We start from the raw sequence: 27324 nt of genomic DNA on the forward strand, positions 1-27324 counted from the left end.
CGATGAGAAGTTAGCCTTTGATGTTCACATTAATTACTTGGTGAAAAGGCTTAAACCAAGACTGGGTTTTCTTTTTCGGGAAAAAAAATGTTTTTCCTTTATAGCTAGAAAGAGAATAATACAGAGTACTATTTTACCTATTTTAGACTATGGTGATGTTGTTTACATGCATGCGTCTAAATATTTATTGAAAAGGCTGGATGGCGTTTATCATGCTGCACTGCGTTTTATAACAAATTCTTGTTCACGTACTCATCATTGTTTGCTGCACAACTATTTGGGTTGGTCCTCTTTATATCAAAGAAGGAAATCCCATATGTTAGAATTTATTGTAAAGACATTGATGGGTAGACTTCCAAATTACATTACTAGTCTTCTATGTTTATGTAGAAAGAACTATAGCACTAGATCATCTAATGGGATTAAATTAGTAGTACCTAGGGTACATTCAGAGCATGGTAAATCATCTTTCTCCTACTATGCTCCATGGCTGTGGAATGAATTTCAAGCTACTGTCCCTCCTGAAACAATTCCTCCTTTGAATGTATTAAAAATTTTTACTGCAGCATACAATGATTGAATCATGCTGTTGTTTTACTTGATTTATGATGAATGTTGTGCCCTGACTTTCTGGAATGTTTTATATGTGTTTGTGTGTGATTTGTAGTGTGGCCATCTTGGCCAGGACTCCCTGGAGGAAGGGATTTCTTTTAATCTCAATGGGACCTTCCTGGAAAAATAAAGGAAATAAAATAAAATACATGTTAAGTTGTGGTGTTGTTAGGATATTACTACAGAGCCTGTGACAGTTTCTCAGTGGAAGAACTGGGATCCAGGGCCACAGACGTCTGCAAAAAACTGCTTTAAAAACCTTCGAGATGCAGGTTGGCGATCTTATTGTTTTTGTTTTCATGGCAAGTTGTGGTGTTGTTAGGATATTCCTACAGAGTCTGTGACAGTTTGTCAGTTTGCCAGGGTCGGTGACGTCTCCTCTCCTGGAGTAAAATACAAGTATTAGTGGTCTTGCTGCAAAATCGGGTAAAGGCCACAGCCAGGCTTGAGGGCAAGTCGTCAGCAGACTTTCCCTGGTGGTCTAGTGGTTAGGATTCGGCGCTCTCACCGCCGCGGCCCGGGTTCGATTCCCGGTCAGGGAATGAGTTTTTGCCCACCACCGGCGGCCGTGATTGTAAAATGGCGAAATACGAACTCAAGCGCTAACACCCTCGTCGAGAAGCAGGGCCAAGGAAAAGTTTATGTGTGAAAAAGAACTCCTTCGAGCCGGAGTTGAACCAGCGACCTAAGGATTGCCAACTTGCCACCTACAGTCCTCCGCTCTTCCAGCTGAGCTATCGAAGGCACACTGATTGGGGACAGAATCTCAACATATCAGGTTGCTGAATCTCCGCCACTGGCTAAAACTGCTACAGACATACATGCTGGTTGTTTCGATTAAGTGATGCAAAGACAACCCGATCTTCCCATACCGGGAGTCGAACCCGGGCCGCCTGGGTGAAAACCAGGAATCCTGACCGCTAGACCATATGGGATCTTCCTTATGCCTGGAGCAGACCCTTTTACTTCTAGTGTGTGACCGTCCCCTTTAAGAACATGGGAATGATCCGAAGGGATTGTTTACTGAATTCAATTTCATCAGGCTCAACAGAGGGAGCTCTCATTTGCCTCATGAGGGGCTCAGTTTCCTCCCATTCTTGCGATGGTATAATAGACAGTACAAACTGGTCGTAAAGCAATGTCCTTGTGACAGTACTCATGCAATGCATTTTAAAAGACGCATAGTATTGTATGGTAACCGTTATCCTACTGACAAAGCAGCCTATTGTTGGACTGTCAATTTTTAATATTTCTCAATCAATCCAATAATAATAATAACAAAAACTATGGGTTAATAAAACGGCTAAGGGCTGACAGCATAGTAAACGAGGCAGAGCGAGCCAGCCGGGAGTCGAACCTAGAATCTTCTGATCCGTAGTCAGACGCTTTATCCATTGCATCACTGGCCCCCTGATCAGGTGTCCGTGAGCTTACACGCCACCTGTTGGTTTTCGACTGGGCAGAGGCCTGTGATGACATCTACTTTTTCTCATGCTATTAACAGACCTGGACCCAACATCAGGAAGGGGTCAGATGAGGGGCCTGCTACAAAAACCTTCAAGATGGAGGCCTCACATGTTGGGGATCTCAATTCTCAATTCAAATCTTAAACGTCAATTTAAAAATTTTAATGTACAGGCTTTTTTGCATGATCTATATAATAGTGATTTACAGTTGGTTTCAATTATACCTGATGTGGTTGATGCTTGGGATTATTTCAAATCTATCTTTCTAGAAATTTGTGATAAACATGCTCCTTTACGTAGATTTCGGGTGAGAGGTAGAAATAATATTTGGTTCAATCAATCCGTCTCTAATCTTATTAAGCAAAGAAACGTGGCTTGGTCTAAAGCAAAGAAAACAAATGGTGAGGAGGACTGGTCTCAATATAGATTATTACGAAATAAGTGTACAAAATTAATATAAAGTTCGAAGAGTCAGTATTATTTAAACCTGATTAATGATAACATGAATTGTCCTTCTAAATTTTGGAAATTAACGAAATCTTTTATAGGATCAAATACATCCACTAATCTTCCAAAAGTTTTAAAATTGAATCAAAGATTGATTACAGACAAGGCTGATATTGTTAATACGTTTAATAGTAATTTTATTTCAGCTGGTTTGATAACAGACAATTCCTTGGTCCTTGATGAACAGAGAACTGATGAGTTGACTAATAGTGAATCAGATTTATTTTCTTTTGCCCCTGTATTGCCGTCCCAAGTTCGTAAACTACTCCGAAATTTAGACTGTAAGAAATCAGGTGGGTCTGACCAAATTGAACCAATTTTTTAAAAATTGTCAGCAGATATTATTGCCGAACCTATTGCATCGATTTTTAATTTGAGTCTATCCACTAATGTAATTCCACCATCTTGGAAATCGGCTATGGTTATGCCTTTATTAAAAGGAGGCGATCCTTCCGATTTGAATAATTATCGTCCGATTTCTAAATTACCGGTTTTAGCAAAAGTTTTTGAATCTATTATAAATGATCAAATGAAAGAATATCTACTTAGTCATGATATTTACAACGCATTTCAGTCAGGATTTAGAGCGGGCCATAGTACGATAACAGCTACTACATGATTTAATTACTGCTCTCGATAATAGACAACATTGTGCTGCCTTATTTTTTTATTTGACAAAAGCGTTTGACTTAGTGGATCATGTTTTACTGTTACGGAGGCTTAAAAGTGTTGGCCTCGATAATTCGGCTGTGAGTTGGTTTAAAAATTATTTATCGGATAGAACTCAATGTGTTGCTGTAGATAATTACACCTCATCCATGGTAATAGTCAGGAAGGGTGTCCCGCAAGGTTCTTTATTGGCACCATTTCTTTTTTCTATTTTTATTAATGAATTGGGGCAGAGAATACAATCCGCAAAGCTACATTTTTATGCTGACGATACAATTATTTACTCCACTGCATCCTCTGTGTCTCAGGCTATTGAAATTCTTAAGGATTCTTTTTATACTTTTCAGCTTACTTTGTTGAAACTAAAATTAGTTTTAAATGTAAATAAAACGAAGTATATTCTTTTTACACGTAGCCGTTCTATGTCTACTGTTATGCCTATTCTGACTATTGAGGGTTTACATATAGAAAGAGTACCAACTTATAAATATGTAGGAATATGGCTCGATGAGAAGTTAGCCTTTGATGTTCACATTAATTACTTGGTGAAAAGGCTTAAACCAAGACTGGGTTTTCTTTTTCGGGAAAAAAAATGTTTTTCCTTTATAGCTAGAAAGAGAATAATACAGAGTACTATTTTACCTATTTTAGACTATGGTGATGTTGTTTACATGCATGCGTCTACATATTTATTGAAAAGGCTGGATGGCGTTTATCATGCTGCACTGCGTTTTATAACAAATTCTTGTTCACGTACTCATCATTGTTTGCTGCACAACTATTTGGGTTGGTCCTCTTTATATCAAAGAAGGAAATCCCATATGTTAGAATTTATTGTAAAGACATTGATGGGTAGACTTCCAAATTACATTACTAGTCTTCTATGTTTATGTAGAAAGAACTATAGCACTAGATCATCTAATGGGATTAAATTAGTAGTACCTAGGGTACATTCAGAGCATGGTAAATCATCTTTCTCCTACTATGCTCCATGGCTGTGGAATGAATTTGAAGCTACTGTCCCTCCTGAAACAATTCCTCCTTTGAATGTATTAAAATTTTTTACTGCAGCATACAATGATTGAATCATGCTGTTGTTTTACTTGATTTATGATGAATGTTGTGCCCTGACTTTCTGGAATGTTTTATATGTGTTTGTGTGTGATTTGTAGTGTGGCCATCTTGGCCAGGACTCCCTGGAGGAAGGGATTTCTTTTAATCTCAATGGGACCTTCCTGGAAAAATAAAGGAAATAAAATAAAATACATGTTAAGTTGTGGTGTTGTTAGGATATTACTACAGAGCCTGTGACAGTTTCTCAGTGGAAGAACTGGGATCCAGGGCCACAGACGTCTGCAAAAAACTGCTTTAAAAACCTTCGAGATGCAGGTTGGCGATCTTATTGTTTTTGTTTTCATGGCAAGTTGTGGTGTTGTTAGGATATTCCTACACAGTCTGTGACAGTTTGTCAGTTTGCCAGGGTCGGTGACGTCTCCTCTCCTGGAGTAAAATACAAGTATTAGTGGTCTTGCTGCAAAATCGGGTAAAGGCCACAGCCAGGCTTGAGGGCAAGTCGTCAGCAGACTTTCCCTGGTGGTCTAGTGGTTAGGATTCGGCGCTCTCACCGCCGCGGCCCGGGTTCGATTCCCGGTCAGGGAATGAGTTTTTGCCCACCACCGGCGGCCGTGATTGTAAAATGGCGAAATACGAACTCAAGCGCTAACACCCTCGTCGAGAAGCAGGGCCAAGGAAAAGTTTATGTGTGAAAAAGAACTCCTTCGAGCCGGAGTTGAACCAGCGACCTAAGGATTGCCAACTTGCCACCTACAGTCCTCCGCTCTTCCAGCTGAGCTATCGAAGGCACACTGATTGGGGACAGAACCTCAACATATCAGGTTGCTTAATCTCCGCCACTGGCTAAAACTGCTACAGAGATACATGCTGGTTGTTTCGATTAAGTGGTGCAAAGACAACCCGATCTTCCCATACCGGGAGTCGAACCCGGGCCGCCTGGGTGAAAACCAGGAATCCTGACCGCTAGACCATATGGGATCTTCCTTATGCCTGGAGCAGACCCTTTTACTTCTAGTGTGTGACCGTCCCCTTTAAGAACATGGGAATGATCCGAAGGGATTGTTTACTGAATTCAATTTCATCAGGCTCAACAGAGGGAGCTCTCATTTGCCTCATGAGGGGCTCAGTTTCCTCCCATTCTTGCGATGGTATAATAGACAGTACAAACTGGTCGTAAAGCAATGTCCTTGTGACAGTACTCATGCAATGCATTTTAAAAGACGCATAGTATTGTATGGTAACCGTTATCCTACTGACAAAGCAGCCTATTGTTGGACTGTCAATTTTTAATATTTCTCAATCAATCCAATAATAATAATAACAAAAACTATGGGTTAATAAAACGGCTAAGGGCTGACAGCATAGTAAACGAGGCAGAGCGAGCCAGCCGGGAGTCGAACCTAGAATCTTCTGATCCGTAGTCAGACGCTTTATCCATTGCATCACTGGCCCCCTGATCAGGTGTCCGTGAGCTTACACGCCACCTGTTGGTTTTCGACTGGGCAGAGGCCTGTGATGACATCTACTTTTTCTCATGCTATTAACAGACCTGGACCCAACATCAGGAAGGGGTCAGATGAGGGGCCTGCTACAAAAACCTTCAAGATGGAGGCCTCACATGTTGGGGATCTCAATTCTCAATTCAAATCTTAAACGTCAATTTAAAAATTTTAATGTACAGGCTTTTTTGCATGATCTATATAATAGTGATTTACAGTTGGTTTCAATTATACCTGATGTGGTTGATGCTTGGGATTATTTCAAATCTATCTTTCTAGAAATTTGTGATAAACATGCTCCTTTACGTAGATTTCGGGTGAGAGGTAGAAATAATATTTGGTTCAATCAATCCGTCTCTAATCTTATTAAGCAAAGAAACGTGGCTTGGTCTAAAGCAAAGAAAACAAATGGTGAGGAGGACTGGTCTCAATATAGATTATTACGAAATAAGTGTACAAAATTAATATAAAGTTCGAAGAGTCAGTATTATTTAAACCTGATTAATGATAACATGAATTGTCCTTCTAAATTTTGGAAATTAACGAAATCTTTTATAGGATCAAATACATCCACTAATCTTCCAAAAGTTTTAAAATTGAATCAAAGATTGATTACAGACAAGGCTGATATTGTTAATACGTTTAATAGTAATTTTATTTCAGCTGGTTTGATAACAGACAATTCCTTGGTCCTTGATGAACAGAGAACTGATGAGTTGACTAATAGTGAATCAGATTTATTTTCTTTTGCCCCTGTATTGCCGTCCCAAGTTCGTAAACTACTCCGAAATTTAGACTGTAAGAAATCAGGTGGGTCTGACCAAATTGAACCAATTTTTTAAAAATTGTCAGCAGATATTATTGCCGAACCTATTGCATCGATTTTTAATTTGAGTCTATCCACTAATGTAATTCCACCATCTTGGAAATCGGCTATGGTTATGCCTTTATTAAAAGGAGGCGATCCTTCCGATTTGAATAATTATCGTCCGATTTCTAAATTACCGGTTTTAGCAAAAGTTTTTGAATCTATTATAAATGATCAAATGAAAGAATATCTACTTAGTCATGATATTTACAACGCATTTCAGTCAGGATTTAGAGCGGGCCATAGTACGATAACAGCTACTACATGATTTAATTACTGCTCTCGATAATAGACAACATTGTGCTGCCTTATTTTTTTATTTGACAAAAGCGTTTGACTTAGTGGATCATGTTTTACTGTTACGGAGGCTTAAAAGTGTTGGCCTCGATAATTCGGCTGTGAGTTGGTTTAAAAATTATTTATCGGATAGAACTCAATGTGTTGCTGTAGATAATTACACCTCATCCATGGTAATAGTCAGGAAGGGTGTCCCGCAAGGTTCTTTATTGGCACCATTTCTTTTTTCTATTTTTATTAATGAATTGGGGCAGAGAATACAATCCGCAAAGCTACATTTTTATGCTGACGATACAATTATTTACTCCACTGCATCCTCTGTGTCTCAGGCTATTGAAATTCTTAAGGATTCTTTTTATACTTTTCAGCTTACTTTGTTGAAACTAAAATTAGTTTTAAATGTAAATAAAACGAAGTATATTCTTTTTACACGTAGCCGTTCTATGTCTACTGTTATGCCTATTCTGACTATTGAGGGTTTACATATAGAAAGAGTACCAACTTATAAATATGTAGGAATATGGCTCGATGAGAAGTTAGCCTTTGATGTTCACATTAATTACTTGGTGAAAAGGCTTAAACCAAGACTGGGTTTTCTTTTTCGGGAAAAAAAATGTTTTTCCTTTATAGCTAGAAAGAGAATAATACAGAGTACTATTTTACCTATTTTAGACTATGGTGATGTTGTTTACATGCATGCGTCTACATATTTATTGAAAAGGCTGGATGGCGTTTATCATGCTGCACTGCGTTTTATAACAAATTCTTGTTCACGTACTCATCATTGTTTGCTGCACAACTATTTGGGTTGGTCCTCTTTATATCAAAGAAGGAAATCCCATATGTTAGAATTTATTGTAAAGACATTGATGGGTAGACTTCCAAATTACATTACTAGTCTTCTATGTTTATGTAGAAAGAACTATAGCACTAGATCATCTAATGGGATTAAATTAGTAGTACCTAGGGTACATTCAGAGCATGGTAAATCATCTTTCTCCTACTATGCTCCATGGCTGTGGAATGAATTTGAAGCTACTGTCCCTCCTGAAACAATTCCTCCTTTGAATGTATTAAAATTTTTTACTGCAGCATACAATGATTGAATCATGCTGTTGTTTTACTTGATTTATGATGAATGTTGTGCCCTGACTTTCTGGAATGTTTTATATGTGTTTGTGTGTGATTTGTAGTGTGGCCATCTTGGCCAGGACTCCCTGGAGGAAGGGATTTCTTTTAATCTCAATGGGACCTTCCTGGAAAAATAAAGGAAATAAAATAAAATACATGTTAAGTTGTGGTGTTGTTAGGATATTACTACAGAGCCTGTGACAGTTTCTCAGTGGAAGAACTGGGATCCAGGGCCACAGACGTCTGCAAAAAACTGCTTTAAAAACCTTCGAGATGCAGGTTGGCGATCTTATTGTTTTTGTTTTCATGGCAAGTTGTGGTGTTGTTAGGATATTCCTACACAGTCTGTGACAGTTTGTCAGTTTGCCAGGGTCGGTGACGTCTCCTCTCCTGGAGTAAAATACAAGTATTAGTGGTCTTGCTGCAAAATCGGGTAAAGGCCACAGCCAGGCTTGAGGGCAAGTCGTCAGCAGACTTTCCCTGGTGGTCTAGTGGTTAGGATTCGGCGCTCTCACCGCCGCGGCCCGGGTTCGATTCCCGGTCAGGGAATGAGTTTTTGCCCACCACCGGCGGCCGTGATTGTAAAATGGCGAAATACGAACTCAAGCGCTAACACCCTCGTCGAGAAGCAGGGCCAAGGAAAAGTTTATGTGTGAAAAAGAACTCCTTCGAGCCGGAGTTGAACCAGCGACCTAAGGATTGCCAACTTGCCACCTACAGTCCTCCGCTCTTCCAGCTGAGCTATCGAAGGCACACTGATTGGGGACAGAACCTCAACATATCAGGTTGCTTAATCTCCGCCACTGGCTAAAACTGCTACAGAGATACATGCTGGTTGTTTCGATTAAGTGGTGCAAAGACAACCCGATCTTCCCATACCGGGAGTCGAACCCGGGCCGCCTGGGTGAAAACCAGGAATCCTGACCGCTAGACCATATGGGATCTTCCTTATGCCTGGAGCAGACCCTTTTACTTCTAGTGTGTGACCGTCCCCTTTAAGAACATGGGAATGATCCGAAGGGATTGTTTACTGAATTCAATTTCATCAGGCTCAACAGAGGGAGCTCTCATTTGCCTCATGAGGGGCTCAGTTTCCTCCCATTCTTGCGATGGTATAATAGACAGTACAAACTGGTCGTAAAGCAATGTCCTTGTGACAGTACTCATGCAATGCATTTTAAAAGACGCATAGTATTGTATGGTAACCGTTATCCTACTGACAAAGCAGCCTATTGTTGGACTGTCAATTTTTAATATTTCTCAATCAATCCAATAATAATAATAACAAAAACTATGGGTTAATAAAACGGCTAAGGGCTGACAGCATAGTAAACGAGGCAGAGCGAGCCAGCCGGGAGTCGAACCTAGAATCTTCTGATCCGTAGTCAGACGCTTTATCCATTGCATCACTGGCCCCCTGATCAGGTGTCCGTGAGCTTACACGCCACCTGTTGGTTTTCGACTGGGCAGAGGCCTGTGATGACATCTACTTTTTCTCATGCTATTAACAGACCTGGACCCAACATCAGGAAGGGGTCAGATGAGGGGCCTGCTACAAAAACCTTCAAGATGGAGGCCTCACATGTTGGGGATCTCAATTCTCAATTCAAATCTTAAACGTCAATTTAAAAATTTTAATGTACAGGCTTTTTTGCATGATCTATATAATAGTGATTTACAGTTGGTTTCAATTATACCTGATGTGGTTGATGCTTGGGATTATTTCAAATCTATCTTTCTAGAAATTTGTGATAAACATGCTCCTTTACGTAGATTTCGGGTGAGAGGTAGAAATAATATTTGGTTCAATCAATCCGTCTCTAATCTTATTAAGCAAAGAAACGTGGCTTGGTCTAAAGCAAAGAAAACAAATGGTGAGGAGGACTGGTCTCAATATAGATTATTACGAAATAAGTGTACAAAATTAATATAAAGTTCGAAGAGTCAGTATTATTTAAACCTGATTAATGATAACATGAATTGTCCTTCTAAATTTTGGAAATTAACGAAATCTTTTATAGGATCAAATACATCCACTAATCTTCCAAAAGTTTTAAAATTGAATCAAAGATTGATTACAGACAAGGCTGATATTGTTAATACGTTTAATAGTAATTTTATTTCAGCTGGTTTGATAACAGACAATTCCTTGGTCCTTGATGAACAGAGAACTGATGAGTTGACTAATAGTGAATCAGATTTATTTTCTTTTGCCCCTGTATTGCCGTCCCAAGTTCGTAAACTACTCCGAAATTTAGACTGTAAGAAATCAGGTGGGTCTGACCAAATTGAACCAATTTTTTAAAAATTGTCAGCAGATATTATTGCCGAACCTATTGCATCGATTTTTAATTTGAGTCTATCCACTAATGTAATTCCACCATCTTGGAAATCGGCTATGGTTATGCCTTTATTAAAAGGAGGCGATCCTTCCGATTTGAATAATTATCGTCCGATTTCTAAATTACCGGTTTTAGCAAAAGTTTTTGAATCTATTATAAATGATCAAATGAAAGAATATCTACTTAGTCATGATATTTACAACGCATTTCAGTCAGGATTTAGAGCGGGCCATAGTACGATAACAGCTACTACATGATTTAATTACTGCTCTCGATAATAGACAACATTGTGCTGCCTTATTTTTTTATTTGACAAAAGCGTTTGACTTAGTGGATCATGTTTTACTGTTACGGAGGCTTAAAAGTGTTGGCCTCGATAATTCGGCTGTGAGTTGGTTTAAAAATTATTTATCGGATAGAACTCAATGTGTTGCTGTAGATAATTACACCTCATCCATGGTAATAGTCAGGAAGGGTGTCCCGCAAGGTTCTTTATTGGCACCATTTCTTTTTTCTATTTTTATTAATGAATTGGGGCAGAGAATACAATCCGCAAAGCTACATTTTTATGCTGACGATACAATTATTTACTCCACTGCATCCTCTGTGTCTCAGGCTATTGAAATTCTTAAGGATTCTTTTTATACTTTTCAGCTTACTTTGTTGAAACTAAAATTAGTTTTAAATGTAAATAAAACGAAGTATATTCTTTTTACACGTAGCCGTTCTATGTCTACTGTTATGCCTATTCTGACTATTGAGGGTTTACATATAGAAAGAGTACCAACTTATAAATATGTAGGAATATGGCTCGATGAGAAGTTAGCCTTTGATGTTCACATTAATTACTTGGTGAAAAGGCTTAAACCAAGACTGGGTTTTCTTTTTCGGGAAAAAAAATGTTTTTCCTTTATAGCTAGAAAGAGAATAATACAGAGTACTATTTTACCTATTTTAGACTATGGTGATGTTGTTTACATGCATGCGTCTACATATTTATTGAAAAGGCTGGATGGCGTTAATCATGCTGCACTGCGTTTTATAACAAATTCTTGTTCACGTACTCATCATTGTTTGCTGCACAACTATTTGGGTTGGTCCTCTTTATATCAAAGAAGGAAATCCCATATGTTAGAATTTATTGTAAAGACATTGATGGGTAGACTTCCAAATTACATTACTAGTCTTCTATGTTTATGTAGAAAGAACTATAGCACTAGATCATCTAATGGGATTAAATTAGTAGTACCTAGGGTACATTCAGAGCATGGTAAATCATCTTTCTCCTACTATGCTCCATGGCTGTGGAATGAATTTCAAGCTACTGTCCCTCCTGAAACAATTCCTCCTTTGAATGTATTAAAAATTTTTACTGCAGCATACAATGATTGAATCATGCTGTTGTTTTACTTGATTTATGATGAATGTTGTGCCCTGACTTTCTGGAATGTTTTATATGTGTTTGTGTGTGATTTGTAGTGTGGCCATCTTGGCCAGGACTCCCTGGAGGAAGGGATTTCTTTTAATCTCAATGGGACCTTCCTGGAAAAATAAAGGAAATAAAATAAAATACATGTTAAGTTGTGGTGTTGTTAGGATATTACTACAGAGCCTGTGACAGTTTCTCAGTGGAAGAACTGGGATCCAGGGCCACAGACGTCTGCAAAAAACTGCTTTAAAAACCTTCGAGATGCAGGTTGGCGATCTTATTGTTTTTGTTTTCATGGCAAGTTGTGGTGTTGTTAGGATATTCCTACAGAGTCTGTGACAGTTTGTCAGTTTGCCAGGGTCGGTGACGTCTCCTCTCCTGGAGTAAAATACAAGTATTAGTGGTCTTGCTGCAAAATCGGGTAAAGGCCACAGCCAGGCTTGAGGGCAAGTCGTCAGCAGACTTTCCCTGGTGGTCTAGTGGTTAGGATTCGGCGCTCTCACCGCCGCGGCCCGGGTTCGATTCCCTGTCAGGGAATGAGTTTTTGCCCACCACCGGCGGCCGTGATTGTAAAATGGCGAAATACGAACTCAAGCGCTAACACCCTCGTCGAGAAGCAGGGCCAAGGAAAAGTTTATGTGTGAAAAAGAACTCCTTCGAGCCGGAGTTGAACCAGCGACCTAAGGATTGCCAACTTGCCACCTACAGTCCTCCGCTCTTCCAGCTGAGCTATCGAAGGCACACTGATTGGGGACAGAACCTCAACATATCAGGTTGCTGAATCTCCGCCACTGGCTAAAACTGCTACAGACATACATGCTGGTTGTTTCGATTAAGTGGTGCAAAGACAACCCGATCTTCCCATACCGGGAGTCGAACCCGGGCCGCCTGGGTGAAAACCAGGAATCCTGACCGCTAGACCATATGGGATCTTCCTTATGCCTGGAGCAGACCCTTTTACTTCTAGTGTGTGACCGTCCCCTTTAAGAACATGGGAATGATCCGAAGGGATTGTTTACTGAATTCAATTTCCTCAGGCTCAACAGAGGGAGCTCTCATTTGCCTCATGAGGGGCTCAGTTTCCTCCCATTCTTGCGATGGTATAATAGACAGTACAAACTGGTCGTAAAGCAATGTCCTTGTGACAGTACTCATGCAATGCATTTTAAAAGACGCATAGTATTGTATGGTAACCGTTATCCTACTGACAAAGCAGCCTATTGTTGGACTGTCAATTTTTAATATTTCTCAATCAATCCAATAATAATAATAACAAAAACTATGGGTTAATAAAACGGCTAAGGGCTGACAGCATAGTAAACGAGGCAGAGCGAGCCAGCCAGGAGTCGAACCTAGAATCTTCTGATCCGTAGTCAGACGCTTTATCCATTGCACCACTGGCCCCCTGATCAGGTGTCCGTGAGCTTACATGCCACCTGTTGGTTTTCGACTGGGCAGAGGCCTGTGATGACATCTACTTTTTCTCATGCTATTAACAGACCTGGACCCAACATCAGGAAGGGGTCAGATGAGGGGCCTGCTACAAAAACCTTCAAGATGGAGGCCTCACATGTTGGGGATCTCAATTCTCAATTCAAATCTTAAACGTCAATTTAAAAATTTTAATGTACAGGCTTTTTTGCATGATCTATATAATAGTGATTTACAGTTGGTTTCAATTATACCTGATGTGGTTGATGCTTGGGATTATTTCAAATCTATCTTTCTAGAAATTTGTGATAAACATGCTCCTTTACGTAGATTTCGGGTGAGAGGTAGAAATAATATTTGGTTCAATCAATCCGTCTCTAATCTTATTAAGCAAAGAAACGTGGCTTGGTCTAAAGCAAAGAAAACAAATGGTGAGGAGGACTGGTCTCAATATAGATTATTACGAAATAAGTGTACAAAATTAATATAAAGTTCGAAGAGTCAGTATTATTTAAACCTGATTAATGATAACATGAATTGTCCTTCTAAATTTTGGAAATTAACGAAATCTTTTATAGGATCAAATACATCCACTAATCTTCCAAAAGTTTTAAAATTGAATCAAAGATTGATTACAGACAAGGCTGATATTGTTAATACGTTTAATAGTAATTTTATTTCAGCTGGTTTGATAACAGACAATTCCTTGGTCCTTGATGAACAGAGAACTGATGAGTTGACTAATAGTGAATCAGATTTATTTTCTTTTGCCCCTGTATTGCCGTCCCAAGTTCGTAAACTACTCCGAAATTTAGACTGTAAGAAATCAGGTGGGTCTGACCAAATTGAACCAATTTTTTAAAAATTGTCAGCAGATATTATTGCCGAACCTATTGCATCGATTTTTAATTTGAGTCTATCCACTAATGTAATTCCACCATCTTGGAAATCGGCTATGGTTATGCCTTTATTAAAAGGAGGCGATCCTTCCGATTTGAATAATTATCGTCCGATTTCTAAATTACCGGTTTTAGCAAAAGTTTTTGAATCTATTATAAATGATCAAATGAAAGAATATCTACTTAGTCATGATATTTACAACGCATTTCAGTCAGGATTTAGAGCGGGCCATAGTACGATAACAGCTACTACATGATTTAATTACTGCTCTCGATAATAGACAACATTGTGCTGCCTTATTTTTTTATTTGACAAAAGCGTTTGACTTAGTGGATCATGTTTTACTGTTACGGAGGCTTAAAAGTGTTGGCCTCGATAATTCGGCTGTGAGTTGGTTTAAAAATTATTTATCGGATAGAACTCAATGTGTTGCTGTAGATAATTACACCTCATCCATGGTAATAGTCAGGAAGGGTGTCCCGCAAGGTTCTTTATTGGCACCATTTCTTTTTTCTATTTTTATTAATGAATTGGGGCAGAGAATACAATCCGCAAAGCTACATTTTTATTTTAGTTTTTAGCCAGTATATTCTTTTTACACGTAGCCGTTCTATGTCTACTGTTATGCCTATTCTGACTATTGAGGGTTTACATATAGAAAGAGTACCAACTTATAAATATGTAGGAATATGGCTCGATGAGAAGTTAGCCTTTGATGTTCACATTAATTACTTGGTGAAAAGGCTTAAACCAAGACTGGGTTTTCTTTTTCGGGAAAAAAAATGTTTTTCCTTTATAGCTAGAAAGAGAATAATACAGAGTACTATTTTACCTATTTTAGACTATGGTGATGTTGTTTACATGCATGCGTCTACATATTTATTGAAAAGGCTGGATGGCGTTTATCATGCTGCACTGCGTTTTATAACAAATTCTTGTTCACGTACTCATCATTGTTTGCTGCACAACTATTTGGGTTGGTCCTCTTTATATCAAAGAAGGAAATCCCATATGTTAGAATTTATTGTAAAGACATTGATGGGTAGACTTCCAAATTACATTACTAGTCTTCTATGTTTATGTAGAAAGAACTATAGCACTAGATCATCTAATGGGATTAAATTAGTAGTACCTAGGGTACATTCAGAGCATGGTAAATCATCTTTCTCCTACTATGCTCCATGGCTGTGGAATGAATTTCAAGCTACTGTCCCTCCTGAAACAATTCCTCCTTTGAATGTATTAAAAATTTTTACTGCAGCATACAATGATTGAATCATGCTGTTGTTTTACTTGATTTATGATGAATGTTGTGCCCTGACTTTCTGGAATGTTTTATATGTGTTTGTGTGTGATTTGTAGTGTGGCCATCTTGGCCAGGACTCCCTGGAGGAAGGGATTTCTTTTAATCTCAATGGGACCTTCCTGGAAAAATAAAGGAAATAAAATAAAATACATGTTAAGTTGTGGTGTTGTTAGGATATTACTACAGAGCCTGTGACAGTTTCTCAGTGGAAGAACTGGGATCCAGGGCCACAGACGTCTGCAAAAAACTGCTTTAAAAACCTTCGAGATGCAGGTTGGCGATCTTATTGTTTTTGTTTTCATGGCAAGTTGTGGTGTTGTTAGGATATTCCTACAGAGTCTGTGACAGTTTGTCAGTTTGCCAGGGTCGGTGACGTCTCCTCTCCTGGAGTAAAATACAAGTATTAGTGGTCTTGCTGCAAAATCGGGTAAAGGCCACAGCCAGGCTTGAGGGCAAGTTGTCAGCAGACTTTCCCTGGTGGTCTAGTGGTTAGGATTCGGCGCTCTCACCGCCGCGGCCCGGGTTCGATTCCCGGTCAGGGAATGAGTTTTTGCCCACCACCGGCGGCCGTGATTGTAAAATGGCGAAATACGAACTCAAGCGCTAACACCCTCGTCGAGAAGCAGGGCCAAGGAAAAGTTTATGTGTGAAAAAGAACTCCTTCGAGCCGGAGTTGAACCAGCGACCTAAGGATTGCCAACTTGCCACCTACAGTCCTCCGCTCTTCCAGCTGAGCTATCGAAGGCACACTGCTTGGGGACAGAACCTCAACATATCAGGTTGCTGAATCTCCGCCACTGGCTAAAACTGCTACAGACATACATGCTGGTTGTTTCGATTAAGTGGTGCAAAGACAACCCGATCTTCCCATACCGGGAGTCGAACCCGGGCCGCCTGGGTGAAAACCAGGAATCCTGACCGCTAGACCATATGGGATCTTCCTTATGCCTGGAGCAGACCCTTTTACTTCTAGTGTGTGACCGTCCCCTTTAAGAACATGGGAATGATCCGAAGGGATTGTTTACTGAATTCAATTTCCTCAGGCTCAACAGAGGGAGCTCTCATTTGCCTCATGAGGGGCTCAGTTTCCTCCCATTCTTGCGATGGTATAATAGACAGTACAAACTGGTCGTAAAGCAATGTCCTTGTGACAGTACTCATGCAATGCATTTTAAAAGACGCATAGTATTGTATGGTAACCGTTATCCTACTGACAAAGCAGCCTATTGTTGGACTGTCAATTTTTAATATTTCTCAATCAATCCAATAATAATAATAACAAAAACTATGGGTTAATAAAACGGCTAAGGGCTGACAGCATAGTAAACGAGGCAGAGCGAGCCAGCCAGGAGTCGAACCTAGAATCTTCTGATCCGTAGTCAGACGCTTTATCCATTGCACCACTGGCCCCCTGATCAGGTGTCCGTGAGCTTACATGCCACCTGTTGGTTTTCGACTGGGCAGAGGCCTGTGATGACATCTACTTTTTCTCATGCTATTAACAGACCTGGACCCAACATCAGGAAGGGGTCAGATGAGGGGCCTGCTACAAAAACCTTCAAGATGGAGGCCTCACATGTTGGGGATCTCAATTCTCAATTCAAATCTTAAACGTCAATTTAAAAATTTTAATGTACAGGCTTTTTTGCATGATCTATATAATAGTGATTTACAGTTGGTTTCAATTATACCTGATGTGGTTGATGCTTGGGATTATTTCAAATCTATCTTTCTAGAAATTTGTGATAAACATGCTCCTTTACGTAGATTTCGGGTGAGAGGTAGAAATAATATTTGGTTCAATCAATCCGTCTCTAATCTTATTAAGCAAAGAAACGTGGCTTGGTCTAAAGCAAAGAAAACAAATGGTGAGGAGGACTGGTCTCAATATAGATTATTACGAAATAAGTGTACAAAATTAATATAAAGTTCGAAGAGTCAGTATTATTTAAACCTGATTAATGATAACATGAATTGTCCTTCTAAATTTTGGAAATTAACGAAATCTTTTATAGGATCAAATACATCCACTAATCTTCCAAAAGTTTTAAAATTGAATCAAAGATTGATTACAGACAAGGCTGATATTGTTAATACGTTTAATAGTAATTTTATTTCAGCTGGTTTGATAACAGACAATTCCTTGGTCCTTGATGAACAGAGAACTGATGAGTTGACTAATAGTGAATCAGATTTATTTTCTTTTGCCCCTGTATTGCCGTCCCAAGTTCGTAAACTACTCCGAAATTTAGACTGTAAGAAATCAGGTGGGTCTGACCAAATTGAACCAATTTTTTAAAAATTGTCAGCAGATATTATTGCCGAACCTATTGCATCGATTTTTAATTTGAGTCTATCCACTAATGTAATTCCACCATCTTGGAAATCGGCTATGGTTATGCCTTTATTAAAAGGAGGCGATCCTTCCGATTTGAATAATTATCGTCCGATTTCTAAATTACCGGTTTTAGCAAAAGTTTTTGAATCTATTATAAATGATCAAATGAAAGAATATCTACTTAGTCATGATATTTACAACGCATTTCAGTCAGGATTTAGAGCGGGCCATAGTACGATAACAGCTACTACATGATTTAATTACTGCTCTCGATAATAGACAACATTGTGCTGCCTTATTTTTTTATTTGACAAAAGCGTTTGACTTAGTGGATCATGTTTTACTGTTACGGAGGCTTAAAAGTGTTGGCCTCGATAATTCGGCTGTGAGTTGGTTTAAAAATTATTTATCGGATAGAACTCAATGTGTTGCTGTAGATAATTACACCTCATCCATGGTAATAGTCAGGAAGGGTGTCCCGCAAGGTTCTTTATTGGCACCATTTCTTTTTTCTATTTTTATTAATGAATTGGGGCAGAGAATACAATCCGCAAAGCTACATTTTTATTTTAGTTTTTAGCCAGTATATTCTTTTTACACGTAGCCGTTCTATGTCTACTGTTATGCCTATTCTGACTATTGAGGGTTTACATATAGAAAGAGTACCAACTTATAAATATGTAGGAATATGGCTCGATGAGAAGTTAGCCTTTGATGTTCACATTAATTACTTGGTGAAAAGGCTTAAACCAAGACTGGGTTTTCTTTTTCGGGAAAAAAAATGTTTTTCCTTTATAGCTAGAAAGAGAATAATACAGAGTACTATTTTACCTATTTTAGACTATGGTGATGTTGTTTACATGCATGCGTCTACATATTTATTGAAAAGGCTGGATGGCGTTTATCATGCTGCACTGCGTTTTATAACAAATTCTTGTTCACGTACTCATCATTGTTTGCTGCACAACTATTTGGGTTGGTCCTCTTTATATCAAAGAAGGAAATCCCATATGTTAGAATTTATTGTAAAGACATTGATGGGTAGACTTCCAAATTACATTACTAGTCTTCTATGTTTATGTAGAAAGAACTATAGCACTAGATCATCTAATGGGATTAAATTAGTAGTACCTAGGGTACATTCAGAGCATGGTAAATCATCTTTCTCCTACTATGCTCCATGGCTGTGGAATGAATTTCAAGCTACTGTCCCTCCTGAAACAATTCCTCCTTTGAATGTATTAAAATTTTTTACTGCAGCATACAATGATTGAATCATGCTGTTGTTTTACTTGATTTATGATGAATGTTGTGCCCTGACTTTCTGGAATGTTTTATATGTGTTTGTGTGTGATTTGTAGTGTGGCCATCTTGGCCAGGACTCCCTGGAGGAAGGGATTTCTTTTAATCTCAATGGGACCTTCCTGGAAAAATAAAGGAAATAAAATAAAATACATGTTAAGTTGTGGTGTTGTTAGGATATTACTACAGAGCCTGTGACAGTTTCTCAGTGGAAGAACTGGGATCCAGGGCCACAGACGTCTGCAAAAAACTGCTTTAAAAACCTTCGAGATGCAGGTTGGCGATCTTATTGTTTTTGTTTTCATGGCAAGTTGTGGTGTTGTTAGGATATTCCTACAGAGTCTGTGACAGTTTGTCAGTTTGCCAGGGTCGGTGACGTCTCCTCTCCTGGAGAAAAATACAAGTATTAGTGGTCTTGCTGCAAAATCGGGTAAAGGCCACAGCCAGGCTTGAGGGCAAGTTGTCAGCAGACTTTCCCTGGTGGTCTAGTGGTTAGGATTCGGCGCTCTCACCGCCGCGGCCCGGGTTCGATTCCCGGTCAGGGAATGAGTTTTTGCCCACCACCGGCGGCCGTGATTGTAAAATGGCGAAATACGAACTCAAGCGCTAACACCCTCGTCGAGAAGCAGGGCCAAGGAAAAGTTTATGTGTGAAAAAGAACTCCTTCGAGCCGGAGTTGAACCAGCGACCTAAGGATTGCCAACTTGCCACCTACAGTCCTCCGCTCTTCCAGCTGAGCTATCGAAGGCACACTGCTTGGGGACAGAACCTCAACATATCAGGTTGCTGAATCTCCGCCACTGGCTAAAACTGCTACAGACATACATGCTGGTTGTTTCGATTAAGTGGTGCAAAGACAACCCGATCTTCCCATACCGGGAGTCGAACCCGGGCCGCCTGGGTGAAAACCAGGAATCCTGACCGCTAGACCATATGGGATCTTCCTTATGCCTGGAGCAGACCCTTTTACTTCTAGTGTGTGACCGTCCCCTTTAAGAACATGGGAATGATCCGAAGGGATTGTTTACTGAATTCAATTTCCTCAGGCTCAACAGAGGGAGCTCTCATTTGCCTCATGAGGGGCTCAGTTTCCTCCCATTCTTGCGATGGTATAATAGACAGTACAAACTGGTCGTAAAGCAATGTCCTTGTGACAGTACTCATGCAATGCATTTTAAAAGACGCATAGTATTGTATGGTAACCGTTATCCTACTGACAAAGCAGCCTATTGTTGGACTGTCAATTTTTAATATTTCTCAATCAATCCAATAATAATAATAACAAAAACTATGGGTTAATAAAACGGCTAAGGGCTGACAGCATAGTAAACGAGGCAGAGCGAGCCAGCCAGGAGTCGAACCTAGAATCTTCTGATCCGTAGTCAGACGCTTTATCCATTGCACCACTGGCCCCCTGATCAGGTGTCCGTGAGCTTACATGCCACCTGTTGGTTTTCGACTGGGCAGAGGCCTGTGATGACATCTACTTTTTCTCATGCTATTAACAGACCTGGACCCAACATCAGGAAGGGGTCAGATGAGGGGCCTGCTACAAAAACCTTCAAGATGGAGGCCTCACATGTTGGGGATCTCAATTCTCAATTCAAATCTTAAACGTCAATTTAAAAATTTTAATGTACAGGCTTTTTTGCATGATCTATATAATAGTGATTTACAGTTGGTTTCAATTATACCTGATGTGGTTGATGCTTGGGATTATTTCAAATCTATCTTTCTAGAAATTTGTGATAAACATGCTCCTTTACGTAGATTTCGGGTGAGAGGTAGAAATAATATTTGGTTCAATCAATCCGTCTCTAATCTTATTAAGCAAAGAAACGTGGCTTGGTCTAAAGCAAAGAAAACAAATGGTGAGGAGGACTGGTCTCAATATAGATTATTACGAAATAAGTGTACAAAATTAATATAAAGTTCGAAGAGTCAGTATTATTTAAACCTGATTAATGATAACATGAATTGTCCTTCTAAATTTTGGAAATTAACGAAATCTTTTATAGGATCAAATACATCCACTAATCTTCCAAAAGTTTTAAAATTGAATCAAAGATTGATTACAGACAAGGCTGATATTGTTAATACGTTTAATAGTAATTTTATTTCAGCTGGTTTGATAACAGACAATTCCTTGGTCCTTGATGAACAGAGAACTGATGAGTTGACTAATAGTGAATCAGATTTATTTTCTTTTGCCCCTGTATTGCCGTCCCAAGTTCGTAAACTACTCCGAAATTTAGACTGTAAGAAATCAGGTGGGTCTGACCAAATTGAACCAATTTTTTAAAAATTGTCAGCAGATATTATTGCCGAACCTATTGCATCGATTTTTAATTTGAGTCTATCCACTAATGTAATTCCACCATCTTGGAAATCGGCTATGGTTATGCCTTTATTAAAAGGAGGCGATCCTTCCGATTTGAATAATTATCGTCCGATTTCTAAATTACCGGTTTTAGCAAAAGTTTTTGAATCTATTATAAATGATCAAATGAAAGAATATCTACTTAGTCATGATATTTACAACGCATTTCAGTCAGGATTTAGAGCGGGCCATAGTACGATAACAGCTACTACATGATTTAATTACTGCTCTCGATAATAGACAACATTGTGCTGCCTTATTTTTTTATTTGACAAAAGCGTTTGACTTAGTGGATCATGTTTTACTGTTACGGAGGCTTAAAAGTGTTGGCCTCGATAATTCGGCTGTGAGTTGGTTTAAAAATTATTTATCGGATAGAACTCAATGTGTTGCTGTAGATAATTACACCTCATCCATGGTAATAGTCAGGAAGGGTGTCCCGCAAGGTTCTTTATTGGCACCATTTCTTTTTTCTATTTTTATTAATGAATTGGGGCAGAGAATACAATCCGCAAAGCTACATTTTTATTTTAGTTTTTAGCCAGTATATTCTTTTTACACGTAGCCGTTCTATGTCTACTGTTATGCCTATTCTGACTATTGAGGGTTTACATATAGAAAGAGTACCAACTTATAAATATGTAGGAATATGGCTCGATGAGAAGTTAGCCTTTGATGTTCACATTAATTACTTGGTGAAAAGGCTTAAACCAAGACTGGGTTTTCTTTTTCGGGAAAAAAAATGTTTTTCCTTTATAGCTAGAAAGAGAATAATACAGAGTACTATTTTACCTATTTTAGACTATGGTGATGTTGTTTACATGCATGCGTCTACATATTTATTGAAAAGGCTGGATGGCGTTTATCATGCTGCACTGCGTTTTATAACAAATTCTTGTTCACGTACTCATCATTGTTTGCTGCACAACTATTTGGGTTGGTCCTCTTTATATCAAAGAAGGAAATCCCATATGTTAGAATTTATTGTAAAGACATTGATGGGTAGACTTCCAAATTACATTACTAGTCTTCTATGTTTATGTAGAAAGAACTATAGCACTAGATCATCTAATGGGATTAAATTAGTAGTACCTAGGGTACATTCAGAGCATGGTAAATCATCTTTCTCCTACTATGCTCCATGGCTGTGGAATGAATTTGAAGCTACTGTCCCTCCTGAAACAATTCCTCCTTTGAATGTATTAAAATTTTTTACTGCAGCATACAATGATTGAATCATGCTGTTGTTTTACTTGATTTATGATGAATGTTGTGCCCTGACTTTCTGGAATGTTTTATATGTGTTTGTGTGTGATTTGTAGTGTGGCCATCTTGGCCAGGACTCCCTGGAGGAAGGGATTTCTTTTAATCTCAATGGGACCTTCCTGGAAAAATAAAGGAAATAAAATAAAATACATGTTAAGTTGTGGTGTTGTTAGGATATTACTACAGAGCCTGTGACAGTTTCTCAGTGGAAGAACTGGGATCCAGGGCCACAGACGTCTGCAAAAAACTGCTTTAAAAACCTTCGAGATGCAGGTTGGCGATCTTATTGTTTTTGTTTTCATGGCAAGTTGTGGTGTTGTTAGGATATTCCTACAGAGTCTGTGACAGTTTGTCAGTTTGCCAGGGTCGGTGACGTCTCCTCTCCTGGAGTAAAATACAAGTATTAGTGGTCTTGCTGCAAAATCGGGTAAAGGCCACAGCCAGGCTTGAGGGCAAGTTGTCAGCAGACTTTCCCTGGTGGTCTAGTGGTTAGGATTCGGCGCTCTCACCGCCGCGGCCCGGGTTCGATTCCCGGTCAGGGAATGAGTTTTTGCCCACCACCGGCGGCCGTGATTGTAAAATGGCGAAATACGAACTCAAGCGCTAACACCCTCGTCGAGAAGCAGGGCCAAGGAAAAGTTTATGTGTGAAAAAGAACTCCTTCGAGCCGGAGTTGAACCAGCGACCTAAGGATTGCCAACTTGCCACCTACAGTCCTCCGCTCTTCCAGCTGAGCTATCGAAGGCACACTGCTTGGGGACAGAACCTCAACATATCAGGTTGCTGAATCTCCGCCACTGGCTAAAACTGCTACAGACTTACATGCTGGTTGTTTCGATTAAGTGGTGCAAAGACAACCCGATCTTCCCATACCGGGAGTCGAACCCGGGCCGCCTGGGTGAAAACCAGGAATCCTGACCGCTAGACCATATGGGATCTTCCTTATGCCTGGAGCAGACCCTTTTACTTCTAGTGTGTGACCGTCCCCTTTAAGAACATGGGAATGATCCGAAGGGATTGTTTACTGAATTCAATTTCCTCAGGCTCAACAGAGGGAGCTCTCATTTGCCTCATGAGGGGCTCAGTTTCCTCCCATTCTTGCGATGGTATAATAGACAGTACAAACTGGTCGTAAAGCAATGTCCTTGTGACAGTACTCATGCAATGCATTTTAAAAGACGCATAGTATTGTATGGTAACCGTTATCCTACTGACAAAGCAGCCTATTGTTGGACTGTCAATTTTTAATATTTCTCAATCAATCCAATAATAATAATAACAAAAACTATGGGTTAATAAAACGGCTAAGGGCTGACAGCATAGTAAACGAGGCAGAGCGAGCCAGCCAGGAGTCGAACCTAGAATCTTCTGATCCGTAGTCAGACGCTTTATCCATTGCACCACTGGCCCCCTGATCAGGTGTCCGTGAGCTTACATGCCACCTGTTGGTTTTCGACTGGGCAGAGGCCTGTGATGACATCTACTTTTTCTCATGCTATTAACAGACCTGGACCCAACATCAGGAAGGGGTCAGATGAGGGGCCTGCTACAAAAACCTTCAAGATGGAGGCCTCACATGTTGGGGATCTCAATTCTCAATTCAAATCTTAAACGTCAATTTAAAAATTTTAATGTACAGGCTTTTTTGCATGATCTATATAATAGTGATTTACAGTTGGTTTCAATTATACCTGATGTGGTTGATGCTTGGGATTATTTCAAATCTATCTTTCTAGAAATTTGTGATAAACATGCTCCTTTACGTAGATTTCGGGTGAGAGGTAGAAATAATATTTGGTTCAATCAATCCGTCTCTAATCTTATTAAGCAAAGAAACGTGGCTTGGTCTAAAGCAAAGAAAACAAATGGTGAGGAGGACTGGTCTCAATATAGATTATTACGAAATAAGTGTACAAAATTAATATAAAGTTCGAAGAGTCAGTATTATTTAAACCTGATTAATGATAACATGAATTGTCCTTCTAAATTTTGGAAATTAACGAAATCTTTTATAGGATCAAATACATCCACTAATCTTCCAAAAGTTTTAAAATTGAATCAAAGATTGATTACAGACAAGGCTGATATTGTTAATACGTTTAATAGTAATTTTATTTCAGCTGGTTTGATAACAGACAATTCCTTGGTCCTTGATGAACAGAGAACTGATGAGTTGACTAATAGTGAATCAGATTTATTTTCTTTTGCCCCTGTATTGCCGTCCCAAGTTCGTAAACTACTCCGAAATTTAGACTGTAAGAAATCAGGTGGGTCTGACCAAATTGAACCAATTTTTTAAAAATTGTCAGCAGATATTATTGCCGAACCTATTGCATCGATTTTTAATTTGAGTCTATCCACTAATGTAATTCCACCATCTTGGAAATCGGCTATGGTTATGCCTTTATTAAAAGGAGGCGATCCTTCCGATTTGAATAATTATCGTCCGATTTCTAAATTACCGGTTTTAGCAAAAGTTTTTGAATCTATTATAAATGATCAAATGAAAGAATATCTACTTAGTCATGATATTTACAACGCATTTCAGTCAGGATTTAGAGCGGGCCATAGTACGATAACAGCTACTACATGATTTAATTACTGCTCTCGATAATAGACAACATTGTGCTGCCTTATTTTTTTATTTGACAAAAGCGTTTGACTTAGTGGATCATGTTTTACTGTTACGGAGGCTTAAAAGTGTTGGCCTCGATAATTCGGCTGTGAGTTGGTTTAAAAATTATTTATCGGATAGAACTCAATGTGTTGCTGTAGATAATTACACCTCATCCATGGTAATAGTCAGGAAGGGTGTCCCGCAAGGTTCTTTATTGGCACCATTTCTTTTTTCTATTTTTATTAATGAATTGGGGCAGAGAATACAATCCGCAAAGCTACATTTTTATTTTAGTTTTTAGCCAGTATATTCTTTTTACACGTAGCCGTTCTATGTCTACTGTTATGCCTATTCTGACTATTGAGGGTTTACATATAGAAAGAGTACCAACTTATAAATATGTAGGAATATGGCTCGATGAGAAGTTAGCCTTTGATGTTCACATTAATTACTTGGTGAAAAGGCTTAAACCAAGACTGGGTTTTCTTTTTCGGGAAAAAAAATGTTTTTCCTTTATAGCTAGAAAGAGAATAATACAGAGTACTATTTTACCTATTTTAGACTATGGTGATGTTGTTTACATGCATGCGTCTACATATTTATTGAAAAGGCTGGATGGCGTTTATCATGCTGCACTGCGTTTTATAACAAATTCTTGTTCACGTACTCATCATTGTTTGCTGCACAACTATTTGGGTTGGTCCTCTTTATATCAAAGAAGGAAATCCCATATGTTAGAATTTATTGTAAAGACATTGATGGGTAGACTTCCAAATTACATTACTAGTCTTCTATATTTATGTAGAAAGAACTATAGCACTAGATCATCTAATGGGATTAAATTAGTAGTACCTAGGGTACATTCAGAGCATGGTAAATCATCTTTCTCCTACTATGCTCCATGGCTGTGGAATGAATTTCAAGCTACTGTCCCTCCTGAAACAATTCCTCCTTTGAATGTATTAAAAATTTTTACTGCAGCATACAATGATTGAATCATGCTGTTGTTTTACTTGATTTATGATGAATGTTGTGCCCTGACTTTCTGGAATGTTTTATATGTGTTTGTGTGTGATTTGTAGTGTGGCCATCTTGGCCAGGACTCCCTGGAGGAAGGGATTTATTTTAATCTCAATGGGACCTTCCTGGAAAAATAAAGGAAATAAAATAAAATACATGTTAAGTTGTGGTGTTGTTAGGATATTACTACAGAGCCTGTGACAGTTTCTCAGTGGAAGAACTGGGATCCAGGGCCACAGACGTCTGCAAAAAACTGCTTTAAAAACCTTCGAGATGCAGGTTGGCGATCTTATTGTTTTTGTTTTCATGGCAAGTTGTGGTGTTGTTAGGATATTCCTACAGAGTCTGTGACAGTTTGTCAGTTTGCCAGGGTCGGTGACGTCTCCTCTCCTGGAGTAAAATACAAGTATTAGTGGTCTTGCTGCAAAATCGGGTAAAGGCCACAGCCAGGCTTGAGGGCAAGTCGTCAGCAGACTTTCCCTGGTGGTCTAGTGGTTAGGATTCGGCGCTCTCACCGCCGCGGCCCGGGTTCGATTCCCGGTCAGGGAATGAGTTTTTGCCCACCACCGGCGGCCGTGATTGTAAAATGGCAAAATACGAACTCAAGCGCTAACACCCTCGTCGAGAAGCAGGGCCAAGGAAAAGTTTATGTGTGAAAAAGAACTCCTTCGAGCCGGAGTTGAACCAGCGACCTAAGGATTGCCAACTTGCCACCTACAGTCCTCCGCTCTTCCAGCTGAGCTATCGAAGGCACACTGATTGGGGACAGAACCTCAACATATCAGGTTGCTGAATCTCCGCCACTGGCTAAAACTGCTACAGACATACATGCTGGTTGTTTCGATTAAGTGATGCAAAGACAACCCGATC

At 39.2% G+C, this 27324-nt stretch overlaps 23 non-coding genes across 23 annotated transcripts; 8 read left to right on the forward strand and 15 right to left on the reverse strand.

Annotated features, from left to right (window-relative positions):
• The first annotated feature begins 1082 nt into the window (after window positions 1–1082).
• On the forward strand, window positions 1083–1154 carry trnae-cuc (transfer RNA glutamic acid (anticodon CUC)). The gene has a single exon. It is a non-coding gene; the product is annotated as a tRNA-Glu (tRNA).
• A 115-nt stretch (window positions 1155–1269) lies between these two features.
• Window positions 1270–1356, reverse strand: trnay-gua (transfer RNA tyrosine (anticodon GUA)). The gene is given in 2 exon segments: window positions 1270–1305; window positions 1320–1356. It is a non-coding gene; the product is annotated as a tRNA-Tyr (tRNA).
• Window positions 1357–1475: 119 nt separating this feature from the next.
• trnae-uuc (transfer RNA glutamic acid (anticodon UUC)) lies at window positions 1476–1547 on the reverse strand. Its single transcript has one exon. It is a non-coding gene; the product is annotated as a tRNA-Glu (tRNA).
• A 3294-nt stretch (window positions 1548–4841) lies between these two features.
• trnae-cuc (transfer RNA glutamic acid (anticodon CUC)) lies at window positions 4842–4913 on the forward strand. The gene has a single exon. It is a non-coding gene; the product is annotated as a tRNA-Glu (tRNA).
• A 115-nt stretch (window positions 4914–5028) lies between these two features.
• trnay-gua (transfer RNA tyrosine (anticodon GUA)) lies at window positions 5029–5115 on the reverse strand. Its single transcript is given in 2 exon segments — window positions 5029–5064; window positions 5079–5115. It is a non-coding gene; the product is annotated as a tRNA-Tyr (tRNA).
• A 119-nt stretch (window positions 5116–5234) lies between these two features.
• trnae-uuc (transfer RNA glutamic acid (anticodon UUC)) lies at window positions 5235–5306 on the reverse strand. Its single transcript has one exon. It is a non-coding gene; the product is annotated as a tRNA-Glu (tRNA).
• Window positions 5307–8600: 3294 nt separating this feature from the next.
• Window positions 8601–8672, forward strand: trnae-cuc (transfer RNA glutamic acid (anticodon CUC)). The gene has a single exon. It is a non-coding gene; the product is annotated as a tRNA-Glu (tRNA).
• Window positions 8673–8787: 115 nt separating this feature from the next.
• trnay-gua (transfer RNA tyrosine (anticodon GUA)) lies at window positions 8788–8874 on the reverse strand. Its single transcript is given in 2 exon segments — window positions 8788–8823; window positions 8838–8874. It is a non-coding gene; the product is annotated as a tRNA-Tyr (tRNA).
• Window positions 8875–8993: 119 nt separating this feature from the next.
• trnae-uuc (transfer RNA glutamic acid (anticodon UUC)) lies at window positions 8994–9065 on the reverse strand. The gene has a single exon. It is a non-coding gene; the product is annotated as a tRNA-Glu (tRNA).
• A 3294-nt stretch (window positions 9066–12359) lies between these two features.
• trnae-cuc (transfer RNA glutamic acid (anticodon CUC)) lies at window positions 12360–12431 on the forward strand. The gene has a single exon. It is a non-coding gene; the product is annotated as a tRNA-Glu (tRNA).
• Window positions 12432–12546: 115 nt separating this feature from the next.
• On the reverse strand, window positions 12547–12633 carry trnay-gua (transfer RNA tyrosine (anticodon GUA)). Its single transcript is given in 2 exon segments — window positions 12547–12582; window positions 12597–12633. It is a non-coding gene; the product is annotated as a tRNA-Tyr (tRNA).
• A 119-nt stretch (window positions 12634–12752) lies between these two features.
• On the reverse strand, window positions 12753–12824 carry trnae-uuc (transfer RNA glutamic acid (anticodon UUC)). Its single transcript has one exon. It is a non-coding gene; the product is annotated as a tRNA-Glu (tRNA).
• A 3178-nt stretch (window positions 12825–16002) lies between these two features.
• Window positions 16003–16074, forward strand: trnae-cuc (transfer RNA glutamic acid (anticodon CUC)). The gene has a single exon. It is a non-coding gene; the product is annotated as a tRNA-Glu (tRNA).
• A 115-nt stretch (window positions 16075–16189) lies between these two features.
• Window positions 16190–16276, reverse strand: trnay-gua (transfer RNA tyrosine (anticodon GUA)). The gene is given in 2 exon segments: window positions 16190–16225; window positions 16240–16276. It is a non-coding gene; the product is annotated as a tRNA-Tyr (tRNA).
• A 119-nt stretch (window positions 16277–16395) lies between these two features.
• Window positions 16396–16467, reverse strand: trnae-uuc (transfer RNA glutamic acid (anticodon UUC)). Its single transcript has one exon. It is a non-coding gene; the product is annotated as a tRNA-Glu (tRNA).
• Window positions 16468–19645: 3178 nt separating this feature from the next.
• trnae-cuc (transfer RNA glutamic acid (anticodon CUC)) lies at window positions 19646–19717 on the forward strand. The gene has a single exon. It is a non-coding gene; the product is annotated as a tRNA-Glu (tRNA).
• A 115-nt stretch (window positions 19718–19832) lies between these two features.
• Window positions 19833–19919, reverse strand: trnay-gua (transfer RNA tyrosine (anticodon GUA)). The gene is given in 2 exon segments: window positions 19833–19868; window positions 19883–19919. It is a non-coding gene; the product is annotated as a tRNA-Tyr (tRNA).
• Window positions 19920–20038: 119 nt separating this feature from the next.
• Window positions 20039–20110, reverse strand: trnae-uuc (transfer RNA glutamic acid (anticodon UUC)). The gene has a single exon. It is a non-coding gene; the product is annotated as a tRNA-Glu (tRNA).
• Window positions 20111–23288: 3178 nt separating this feature from the next.
• Window positions 23289–23360, forward strand: trnae-cuc (transfer RNA glutamic acid (anticodon CUC)). The gene has a single exon. It is a non-coding gene; the product is annotated as a tRNA-Glu (tRNA).
• A 115-nt stretch (window positions 23361–23475) lies between these two features.
• Window positions 23476–23562, reverse strand: trnay-gua (transfer RNA tyrosine (anticodon GUA)). The gene is given in 2 exon segments: window positions 23476–23511; window positions 23526–23562. It is a non-coding gene; the product is annotated as a tRNA-Tyr (tRNA).
• Window positions 23563–23681: 119 nt separating this feature from the next.
• On the reverse strand, window positions 23682–23753 carry trnae-uuc (transfer RNA glutamic acid (anticodon UUC)). Its single transcript has one exon. It is a non-coding gene; the product is annotated as a tRNA-Glu (tRNA).
• A 3178-nt stretch (window positions 23754–26931) lies between these two features.
• trnae-cuc (transfer RNA glutamic acid (anticodon CUC)) lies at window positions 26932–27003 on the forward strand. The gene has a single exon. It is a non-coding gene; the product is annotated as a tRNA-Glu (tRNA).
• A 115-nt stretch (window positions 27004–27118) lies between these two features.
• Window positions 27119–27205, reverse strand: trnay-gua (transfer RNA tyrosine (anticodon GUA)). Its single transcript is given in 2 exon segments — window positions 27119–27154; window positions 27169–27205. It is a non-coding gene; the product is annotated as a tRNA-Tyr (tRNA).
• Window positions 27206–27324: the final 119 nt, after the last annotated feature.

Source organism: Siphateles boraxobius, unplaced genomic scaffold (genome assembly GCF_051911475.1).
Source record: "Siphateles boraxobius isolate OS27281-9 unplaced genomic scaffold, OSU_SipBor_1 77, whole genome shotgun sequence".
Classification (NCBI taxonomy): Eukaryota; Metazoa; Chordata; class Actinopteri; order Cypriniformes; family Leuciscidae; genus Siphateles; species Siphateles boraxobius.